The sequence below is a fragment of the Rhagoletis zephyria genome, unplaced genomic scaffold (assembly GCF_001687245.7).
Source record: "Rhagoletis zephyria isolate East Lansing unplaced genomic scaffold, Rhagoletis_zephyria_1.1 Rzeph_scaffold_00005, whole genome shotgun sequence".
In the NCBI taxonomy this organism is placed as follows: Eukaryota; Metazoa; Arthropoda; class Insecta; order Diptera; family Tephritidae; genus Rhagoletis; species Rhagoletis zephyria.
In genome coordinates this window covers 386382-398450 of record NW_016157089.1, presented here as the reverse complement: position 1 = coordinate 398450, position 12069 = coordinate 386382, and the positions used below count along the sequence as shown (strand labels likewise).

At 33.6% G+C, this 12069-nt stretch overlaps 2 long non-coding RNA genes across 2 annotated transcripts; both read left to right on the top strand.

Moving 5' to 3' along the window:
• The first annotated feature begins 7858 nt into the window (after positions 1–7858).
• LOC108377259 (uncharacterized) lies at positions 7859–8118 on the top strand. Its single transcript, XR_001849316.1, has 2 exons — positions 7859–7959; positions 8064–8118. It is a non-coding gene; the product is annotated as an uncharacterized LOC108377259 (long non-coding RNA).
• Positions 8119–8915: 797 nt separating this feature from the next.
• Positions 8916–9346, top strand: LOC108377195 (uncharacterized). Its single transcript, XR_001849307.1, has 3 exons — positions 8916–8984; positions 9053–9101; positions 9272–9346. It is a non-coding gene; the product is annotated as an uncharacterized LOC108377195 (long non-coding RNA).
• Positions 9347–12069: the final 2723 nt, after the last annotated feature.

The window sequence follows — 12069 nt, the reverse complement described above, 5'->3', positions numbered from 1 at the left end:
TTAAAAGTTTGAACGCATAATAATATTGGAAAATCACATCCATTGGGCCAATCGCAACGCAGGAGCGTTCGATATACCCAATGGTGCAACAGGTCGATTTAATCTGACCTTCACGGCCTCTTTTCTCACTTGGCTATTTTTAGTAATAGCTCGACTTCAGCACCACTTGGCAGCACGTTTTTGCAATAGTATTGCATACATATTTAAAACATTAGCCAAATCGGATCATAAATAAGATTTTTAGTAATAACTCAAATACAGCGCCAACTGTTGGATTAAATTGTGAAACTAAACCATCCAGAGACCCACTCAAACACACAAAAAGTTTCGTTAAAATCCGTACAACCATTTAGGAGGATTTCACTAACAAACACACCTACAGAAGAATTAAAAAATACATTCAAAGATAGCTAAAGGTCGGTACGTTTGTAGGCCCCACACCCCCTTTTCAAAGAGCCCAAATTTTCTCCATGAGTATGGGCTTGATTTCAACTACATACATATCTCCACATGAAGTTCCAGTACTGTACCATGCATACTTTCAGAGATATTCAGTATAGAAATTCGATTTATATGGGAGGTGCCACGCCCCCCTTTCCAACAGCTGCCCTCTTTCTTCATGAGTATGCGATTGATTTCGTATATCTCCATACCAAGTTCCAGAACTCTACCATGCACACTTTCCGAGATATGTAGCATGAGAAATCCGGTTTTTATGGGAAGTGCCACGCCCCCTTTACATATAGATTTTTTTAGCCTAAAACCATCCTTGGGACACGTGCGGCAGGTGGCAGTTCAAAAAAATCGGTTCAGCCGCTCTCGAGCTTTGCGAAAACTAAAAAACGGCTTTAAAAATACATATCAGTTGAGATTTATTATATATTATAATTATATTTTGACAGTATCCGTTGTTTCTGATTGGCGCAAAAAAATCTTCGCCCCTTGATATGGTCGTTGCTCAAAGCTATTTATATTCGAAATTGCATGAAAATTGGAAAACAGGAATCTATAAGCTTATCCAGGCAAAAAGCTACCTACGTACCGAATTTTAAGAAAATCGGACCGTAAATAAGATTTTTTCGAATAGATCGGTCCCTGGTCCACTTCTCGGAAAAAATGGATCATATATGCTAATATATGCTACTTACGTACCAAATTTTAAGCAAATCGGACCATAATAAGAATTTTTAGAATAGATCGGTCCCTGGTCCAATTCCCAGAAAAAATTGATCATATATGCTAATATATGCTAAAAAGCTACCTACGTACCGAATTTTAAGCAAATCGGACCGTAAATCCGATTTTTGTGAATAGATCGGTCCCTGGTCCACTTCTCGGAAAAAATGGATCATATATGCTAAAAGCTACTTACGTACCAAATTTTAAGCAAATCGGACCATAATTAGATTTTTTCGAATAGACCGGTCCCTGGTCCACCTACCCGAAAAAAAGTAAATTTTTTAGCCTAAAACATGGTGGTTACCGAAAGCTATTTATATACAAAATGTCATGATAATCGGACCAGCCGTTCGCGAGATTATCTGTTACAAAAAAAGGGACTTCTCTTTATATAATTAGTATAGATATAGATGGGTATAAATTGACATGGGTTAACATTTCTTTTTTCCTTTTTGAAATTAAGTTCAACTTGAATTAAGGGAAATAGATACACAATTTAAATATGTATCGCAATATGTGTGTCAGTCGAAAAAGGTTTAACAAGGTTTTGGTTTTAAAATATTGTGAATAGGGTTGTCAGCTGCTTTAAAATTATAATTTAATTAAAGTATGCATAACAAAAAAAAATATTAAAATATGACATCCTTAGTTTGAGTATTTAGAATATTAAAGAGGGTTGTCACCTGTTTAAAAAGGTAAACTCAAATTATTTAATAAGTTAAAGCAATTATTAATAATATGGGTATCAAATGAAATGGGTTTAATAAGGCCTTATTTCTGAACTGTATTTAGGAGTGTTTTCACGTATTTAAAAAACAAAATTTTGACTTAATTCATCAGGCATATGAAATATGTAGGTATCACAATATCAGACACAAGAGATTTGTTTATTTATTAACTATATTTAGGAGGGTTTCCAGCTGTTTCAGAAGTCTTAGCTAACTTGTGCACAAATCCGAAGACGAAGATAATGCAAAGACAAGCACGAACACGAAGAAGAATACTAATACAGGGATCTAGGCTAATATAAAAAGTAATACAAATTTCTGCAGTATGAAGGAAATAAAAATGATTCGAGTAGTGATACACGTCGTGGCATATATATATTTATAAGCTGATGATACATATGATTGGTTGATGTGGATCTGCTTCTCTATTGCTAAGTATTAATGTTTTGCAATTCATATTGATTTAATAAATTTAATTCAATACAATCAAAACGAATATTTCATGTACCGTTTTAAACTTCAATGTGATCTTCATAATATTGCGTATTCTACGTTTAAGTTTAGCGGCTGTGGCTCCGACACAACTTAGCCATTTTGACTTTCTGATGGTTAAGGTTTGGCGCGTTATGCATCCATATTTTCGTTTCACTAATTTTGTTGTGTTCCTCTAAACACTTTTGGCCTTATTCATAAAAAATAAAGTAGCTTTAAAAAACGTTTATAAACAGAAAAATTTATGAAAGCGTCACTTTATAAAGTTTTTTAAACCTACCTTATTTTTTATGAATAAGGCCATTTGTTTACATTTTAAATTGACACATCACTGATTTTTTAACACCTGCAGGTTCCTGATTTTTACTTGAAACGATTTGCAGTTGGGTTATTAAATGCATTTCCAGTAAAAACTTGCAAGTACTGGTAACTATTCGTAAAAATTGTTTGATATTGAGCGCCTGTGGGAGTGTTTTCATATTCTCCAGACAAAATTATCCACCATAAAAAATTCTGAGTATTCGTTATCAAAGAGACAAACTATTCAGAAAACTTGTAATCTTTGAAACAGCTGATAATTTTCCCAGTTTTAATGTGTGGTACATTTGGTAATTCATTATCCACTTGGAGCATTGCCCCCGGTTTGGCACTGTTTACTATTAATACTTTTGGATAGGAAAAACATGTTTAGCATATAAATGAATTGTCACGGAATGAATAAGTATTTTTCTCAAAATTGATACCACATCATAACGATTCAAATATAAAAGGATCTCCTCCAAACACACATCCTTTCCAACAAAAAAAAAAAATAAGTAGAAATAAGTAACTACAAATGTGCCTTTTAAATTAACCTATTTTCTTTTCAACTATCAACTGACAAATTCTGCCAAAACATTTCAGCATTTTTTCTACTTTGGAAAATTGAGAAATTTTATACGACAATCATAGTTGAAACACACTAAAATAAAAATAAAAAACAACTGGAGATTAATAGTAAATTAATTAAAAATAAACTCGACAAACCTTTTGTTTAATAACTTTACTGTCTTTTTCATTGTATACTAGCAATATTTATAAAATTTACAATAAATAATTCAAGATGCCCTATTTTCCTTTGGTTATTCACGAACATATGTTTGTGATCAGCTGGTTTTCTTACTTGCGAGTTTTCGCAGCAAAAAATGTTTCCAGCAAAAATACGCATATCTCAATGTCATTTTGCGATCTATATTTCCCTTACTTTGCATATTTTTATACATTATTTTTGGTAATTTGCTACAAAATTAGAAGATTCATTTATCATCCCTGATATACGAGCTCCCAAAAAGCTAGAATTAGGCACTTCGTTTCATCTACATATTACGTACATGGATTGTCTGCTTGATTCAGTACGAGAATTGAAGTCGGTTGTGTTTTTTGCAAAAAAATACTTGTTAAATTATTTAATTATAATTGTCTTACTTGCAAAAGAAATTGCCTTCGTTCTTCGTCTTTCGTCAAAGTTCGATTATAATTTTGTAACAACGCTATAACTCGTTCAACAATAACATTAACATATTTAATACTTTTAATTGTCTCTAAGACAATTTTTTATAGAATTTAATGCCCTACAAGAATATGCCTTGAAAAAACTTGTATCCCTTTTTTATTACTTTTTTTTACGGTTCAAAGGTTATAACATTTTTAATGAAAAATTTTTGCATGTTATTTTCATAGAAAATTTCGAATGCCCACCGTCAACTTTTAAAATGGAAATAAAAATGTTTCCAAATGGAAGAATTTCCTTCTCAGTAAATAGGTAATTTTAAGGTCATAAATTTGCCAGGTTAGTTATTTTGGATCACCCTAATATATATACTCGTTTACTGTAGTAAGATTCAGAGCTGGGTAATTTTTTTTGATTACGATTACATTTTAATTATGATTGCGTAATTGTAATCCTTAAATTATATACGATTACGATTAATTGTAATCATAAATGTTACCATTATGATTATAATAATTGTAATCTTAAAAATTTAGGGACTATGATTACTGTAATCGAAATCATGGAAAACATGATTACAAATACCGTAATTGTAATCCTAAACATTTTAAGATTACAATTACAGTAATTGTAATCATGAAAATTATCATTGCGAATACTTTAATTGTAATCCTAAAAATATTATGATTACAATTAACGTAATCGTAATCAAGAAAATGTTGATTGCGAATTTCTGATATTCTGTAGAGGCTTTGTAGTTAAGTACATGAGCCGAACTTTCACCGAAAAGTATGTAAAATTGATTTAAAGTTGAAATAATACAGTTGCACAGCGCCCGCTGTGGTGTAGTAGTTAGCAGTGTGCGCTACCATTTCGCATGGCGTGTATTCAAGCCCGATTCAACCAACGTCAAAAAATTAAAAACAAAAAACGTTTTTTATACCCGAGCGCACTTGTGCACAAGGGTATTATAACTTTGTTCACATAACGGTTGTTTGTAACAGGCAAAACGAATCGAGATAGATATAGACAAATGTATACATAAATGATCAGAATGAAAAGAGAAATCGATTAAGCGGTGACTGTCTCTCCGTCCGTCCGTCCGTCCGTCTGTCCGTCCGTCTGTGCACACGATAACTCGAGTAAAAATTAAGATATCTTAACGAAACTTGGTACGTGTACTTCTTTCGGGTGTATTGAAAATGGGCAAAATCGGACAATAACCACGCCTACCTCCCATATAACGGTAATTTTCATAAATACAAAAACTGCGATATTTTAGTAACTACTGAAGATAATTCACTCAAAATTGATATTTATAATAAATTTTAGACGAAAAATAAGAATATTAACATTTTTTTGAAAATGGGCGTAGCCACGCCCACTTATGGTTACATGTGTATATCTTGGTAACCGCTGCATCAATTTATTCCAAACTTGGCACAGTTGTTGGCCCTGGTACAGCATACCAAATGGCCGAAAACTTTTAAAATCGGACAATAACCACGCCCACATCCCATATAACTGTAATTTCGAGAAATACGAAATCCTCGATAAATCAGTAAATATTAAAGCTAATTTATTCAAAATGATGGTTGCAACAATTCTTTGCCAGGAAATACGTTTATGATAAAATTTTGGAAAATGGGCGTGGCACCGCCCACTTATGATCACAGTATATGTATCTCGCTAACCGTTCTAGCAATTTGTACCAACTCGGTATGGTTATTGTGCTTGCCACATAAAAGTAAACCATTGAAAATTGTTGAAATCGGACTAAAATTACGGCCGCTTTTCATATAACGGTAAATTTCAGAAATGCTTGAAATTTCAATATTTTGAAATTTAAGGACGCTAGTTTACTTAAAATTTATACACGCCGGCTTATCATGTAGCGGTAGCTTTCGGAAAGGTGGAAAACATATATTTAATACTTGCGCCGGGTATTTAATGTTCGGCTCCGCCCGAACTTAGACTTTCTTACTTGTTTCTAATAGCAGTCGCTTCTCGGCAGGCAATGGCAAACCTCCGAATGGATTTCTGTCAGCTTCTCCTAAAAATGCATTCGCCTTTCGGGTCGGCGTAAAACTGTAGGTTCCTCCACTGGACAGTGAATCAAAATCAAACCTTATTAGAAATACTGCGACCACGAGTCTGTAGAATATTACAACAATTTCAAACAAATAGGCGAATGCATAATTTAAATCCATTTTATTGTATAAAAATCAATTTTTGCTCTAAGCAAAACTAATTTTTTTATTACTGTAATGGAAATCATGAATTGCATGATTGCGATTACTTTAATTGTACTCCTAAAAATTTTACGATTACGACTAGGGATGGGTAGTGGGGGGTTGAAATTCGATTTTTTCCGAATTTCGAACATTGCCCAAACATTCGATTATTTGATGCGAAATTTGGTGGTGCAAATTCGATTTAATTCGAATTTGCCAAAAATTGTTTGAAGTGAAACTTCTTAATCGAGTTCGGATATGTTTGCGTTAAATATTTAACACCGTGTCATAAAATCTGTATCGTTCGTTCGATTTTCAAAAAGGAGGTAGGTGTCAAATGAAAGGGCTTGCCCTGTAGATGTGTAATATGGTTTTAGCTTTGTGCAATATGTATGTATGTAAGAAAATCAAAATCAAATTATTTAATAAGTTAAATAAACTACCCCAGTATGGGTATCAATCGAAATTATTTTGAATAAACTTAATTTTTTAATTACATTTAAGAGCGGTTTAGTTAAAGTAGTTAAAGAAGTGTTGTGCTTAAAATACTATGCAACAATTACAATATTTTTAAGGTGCTTGAAGAGAGTGGCCACCTGTTTAAAAAGTTAAACTCAAATTACACTGTAGGACAGACCAAACCAGACCGGACTTTGTTAACATTTTCTGAAAGTATACCCATCCAGTAGTAAAACACTGCGAAAGTTAGCTCGTATGTTTATTTAATGGCCTACTAAAGTTTTCATGTCTCGGCCTTTCAAAAAAATAGTTAAAATAAATGCCTGAGCGACAGTGATAGCAAATTTAGTCAGACACAAGAAAGTTGAAGAGTTGATTTTTTTGGAGATAAATATGAAACTCGATTTTTTCTAGAAAAACTCGATTTTATCCGAATTTTAGCAACACAAAGTTCGATTTCAAAAATTCGCCATTTTGGAGCCAAAATTCGATAAAAATTCGAATATCGAATTTACCCATCCCTAATTACAACTAATCGTAATCCCAATTTTCATGATTACAATTACGGTAACACTGTGGATCAAATTCAGGTTAGCAAAAGTTAGGTCGATTCTGAGAGTGAGGGGTGAAAATAGAAGCTAAATTAGAAGACCCGTATCGCGGCGTTTGTTTATGTTAGTTCGAATTTTTTTTAATCGACCTTCGAACTTTGCAAAATAAATAAATTAACTAAATTAATGATTTGGCCAGTTGCCGTTTAGCAGGCGGCTGTGGATCAACATCACTGCTCTCTCTAATATCTTGGTCATCGTCATCATCATCAGAAAGGTCGATAATTTCGTCCAACAGATATTCTGGAATTTCATCTTTGTCTTCCCCTTCTTCCTCTTTTTCCTCGTCTTCCTCTTCTTCAAAGGTGTTTTTATACCACCAACAAATTTCAGCGAGTATTGCATCTGGAGATTTCTTTCCTCTGTACCTGAAACGAAAATAGTTTTCAATCGTTAACATGTTTAAATTGTGCACTCTGACAAAGATATTAGAAAAATCTAGGAATTCAAAATATGCACACTCTATAGTTACCTTATTTCAAATGGAAGCGCAGTTTGGTGATAACGTTCGCCTTGCTCATCAGATTCAGTTGGCAACTGTTGAGCGAGTTGATCAAGATGCTGAAGCAAGAGATGAATTTTGTACGACATATTAACCCCAATTTCATCGAAAGCTGTCAACATGTCAAAATCTTGACCGACTCATTAGTTTCCGTATTCATTCATCTCTTGCATCAGCATCTTGATCAACTCGCTCAACAGTTGCCAACTGAATCTGATGAGCAAGGCGAACGTTATCACCAAACTGCGCTTCCATTTGAAATAAGGTAACTATAGAGTGTGCATATTTTGAATTCCTAGATTTTTCTAATATCTTTGTCAGAGTGCACAATTTAATCATGTTAACGATCGAAAACTAATTTCGTTTCAGGTACAGAGGAAAGAAATCTCCAGATGCAATACTCGCTGAAATTTGTTGGTGGTATGAAAACACCTTTGAAGAAGAGGAAGACGAGGAAAAAGAGGAAGAAGGGGAAGCTAAAGATGAAATTCCAGAATATCTGTTGGACGAAATTATCGACCTTTCTGACCTTTCTGATGACGATGACCAAGATATTAGGAGAGCAGTGATGTTGATCCACAGCCGCCTGCTAAATAAACGGCAACTGGCCAAATCATTAATTTAATTTTTTTACTTAAAACTTTTCATAACTAACATTTCAAAATTATATTTTTTCCCATATTTTTATAATTTCTTTTTCAATGTTTCTTCAAAACCAATACTGAAAATATTGGTACATAAGAAATGAGAAGTAAATTAATATTAAGCTGGAAAACGCAAGTTTTGTATTATGATTGTTTTCTTTTCAAATGAAATTTATTGAAGAAACTGAGAAGCATATTATAGATCAAACAGAAAGCAAAAAAGACTTAGTTTTGTGGAAAATATGTTCAAAAAGCATGAAAAAAAGTCCAACATTTTGCTTCATAAGCACTACAAAAATTTTCTAAATCAATTTTTTTTTAATTTTAATTGTTGCACACCCAGCCAGCAAGAAAACGTACATTTTACGAACATTATGTTTTACGAGGGATTCTCGTACGCCAAAAAGTTAGAGAAAAGCTCGTAAACGATAAAACAAAAAAATATAATAGAAAGAGGCTTGTAGTAATTTGTCAGCACAAGAAAAAATTTTAATTTTGTTGACAATTTTTCTTCAATCACAGTATTTTATAAGTAAGTAGTTTGTTAAATATTCAGTTTAAGAAAATTATTAAATATGTGATTTATTGGCAGACTGCTGCAAACGCCAAGGACGATCTACCACTTTATTTTATAATTAAACTTCTTGTAAGAGCTACTACATATGTAATTCAAAAATACAAATTAATTTAACGAATTTTGCAATTCTTTCACAGGCTGCGCGGAGCAACACTAAAGGATTTAAACGTTTAATTCCCCTATCTCGTAAGTTTATAGTTATTTATTTTTTTAATTTGCTAGTTTATTAGGTCTTTACAGTTATTGAACTTAATGTTTTATTGATAATATGGCTTCTCAATTAAAAAGGCGTGCGAAATCCGAGCATTATCCGTACTAGCGTCAATAAATGATTCATTAAAAAAAAATTATTACAGATGAGGTAGCAGAACTTTTCTCGTGGAAGGGAACTGGTACCAAAAGCAGCGCTATTGGTTTGGCAACGACTGCGGCAATAGGAAGTACGGATAATAATATTTATTACCACTTTTTACTTAATTAAATTTTCCGATTTCCAATGGAGTTTAATCTTTCACTTTATTTTCTTAGGCGCTTTTCGTCAAAAATTTAACTCCGACGAAGAAGTTTATTTCCATTTCAAAGAAGCACTTCCAATATGCACACGACCGGTAAAAAAAATTGGCAGCCTATCGGCAAAAAAGATAAAAAATAAGTTCAACTACTTTATAATATATATTAAACCCCTCTTATTTAATTGTTAATTTGTTAATAGATAGTTTGTTAATATTTATTTATCTGAAAATATCTTCACATATACAGTGCCGGGAAAAAATATTGGCACAGAGAATTTTTCACCATGAATGCAAAGTTTTTTATTCTGATTTCTTCTCTAATTGTTTTTTATAAAAATATAGTTAGTATGAAGTTCTACTTTCAAATCAGATTTTTTAGAAAAATTCTAAATATGCAGTTTTATAGCCCATTTAATTTTAGTATAATAAAGTGCACTCTTGAATAGCTAGAAAACCTCTTTGTTTTTGGCAATTTTTTATACGCAGTTTCTTCCATACAAAAAAAAATGTCGCACATAATTTGCATGGAAGAAACTGCGTGAAAAAATTGCCAAAAATCAACGCGGTTTTCTGGCAACTTCAAGCTTGCACTATGTTATACTAAAATATAATGGGATATAAAACTGCATACTTAGAATTTTTCTCAAAAATCTGATTTGAAAGTAGGTCTTCATACTAACTATAATTAAAAATAAATAATGTGCGAAAAGAAATTCAAGTAAAAAACTTTGCATATATTGCGAAAAATTCTGTGCCAATACTTTGATCTCGCACTATAAATATTTATTAATTATAATTCCATTCAATAAAAGAACTACAATAATTTGAATTAATTAATTGCCTTTATTTTTAGCATTCAAAACAGTAGATAAAGCAGTGTAAAAAACGCTTTTTTAACGTAAATTAATCGTTTACGAGACTCGTTTACAATTAAAAAACGGACGTAAAAATATTCGCATATGAATGCTTTTTCGATCCGTTTACGACTGTTCGTAGGCGATGCACAATTTAAAGCGAAAAAGTGCTCGAAAAAGAGTCGTAAACGGCTATCATAAACGATTTTTAGTCCGGTTTTTCTTCGAGAAAATATCCAATTACGAGCTTGTTTACGATGATTTTGCTGGCTGGGCAGGTCTCTAGCAATAATTTGGCTTTAACAGATTGAAAAAATATCAATTAGTCGACGAGTTATAGCCAAAAACCATATAAAAAATATGCTGAAAATCGGCATTTGACTGCAAAGTTCGAATCAGAATCGACCTAACTTTTGCTAACCTGAATTTGTTCCACAGTGTAATTGTAGTCTTGAAATGTTAAGGATTACGATTGCTTTAATCGTAATCATAAAAAGTACGATTACGACTACAGTAGTCGTAATCGTCAAATTTTAAGGATAACAAATAAAGTATTCGCAATCAAGCATGTTATAATTACAATTACAGTAATCGTAATGCTGAAAATTTTCGGGATTACAATTACAACAATCGTAATACTAAGTAATCAAAATGTAATCGTAATCGTAAAGTGCCCAGCTCTGGTAAGAATAAGTGGCAAATTTTCCGGAAAACACCCCCAAAAAATGTCTGCGCCATATACATATGTCCATTCTTCTGCGCCATATACCAGCATGGGCATGATGAGTAACTTATAGAGTATGGTTTTCGTACGTCGAGAGTGAACTTTACTCCTGAATTGCCTACTCAGTTCAAGGTAGCACTTGTTGGCAAGAGTGATTCTGCGAGGGATTTCCATGCTGACATTATTATCGGTGTTAATGCTGGTTCCCAAGTAAACGCAATTCTCTACTTTCTCGGAATTATAACTGTCAACAGTGACGTGGGCGACAAGGCGCGAATGTGCTGATTGTTTGTTTGATGACAGGATATACTTCGTCTTGTCCTCGTTTACCACCAGACCCAATCGCTTTGCTTCCTTATCCTCCTTGGAAAAGGCAGAACAGACTTCGCGGTTTTTGATGCCGATGATATCGATGTCATCGGAATAAGCCAGCAATTGCATGCTCTTGTAGTAAATTGTTTCTGAGCGGTTCAATTCTGCAGCTCTTATCAAAATCACATTAAAGAAGTCACATGAAAGAGAATCGCCCTGTCTGAAGCCCCGTTTGATGGCGAACGGCTCGGAGAGGTCTTTCGCAATTCTGANTTTTCCAATTCTGACGGAGCTGGTGGTATTGCTCAACGTCATTTTACACAGCCGTATGAGTTTTGAGGGGATGCCAAATTCAGACATAGCGGCGTATAGGCAACTCCTTTTAGTGCTGTCAAAAGCGGCTTTAAAGTCGACAAATAGGTGGTGAGTGTCGATTCTTTTCTCGCGGGTCTTTTCAAATATTTGGTGTATTGTGAATTCTTGGTCTATGGTGGATTTTCCAAGCCTAAAGTCACACTGATAAGGCCCAATCAGTTCATTGACGGTGGGCTTCAGTCTTTCACACAATACGCTCGATAAGACCTTGTAACCTATGCTTAGAAGGCTGATCCCCCGGTAGTTGGCGCGAATGGCGGGGTCGCCTTGCTTGTGGATTGGGCAGAGCACACTTAAATTCCAGGCGTCGGGCATGCGTTCATCTGACCATATTCTGCATAAGAGTTGATGCATGCACCTTATCAACTCTTCGCCAC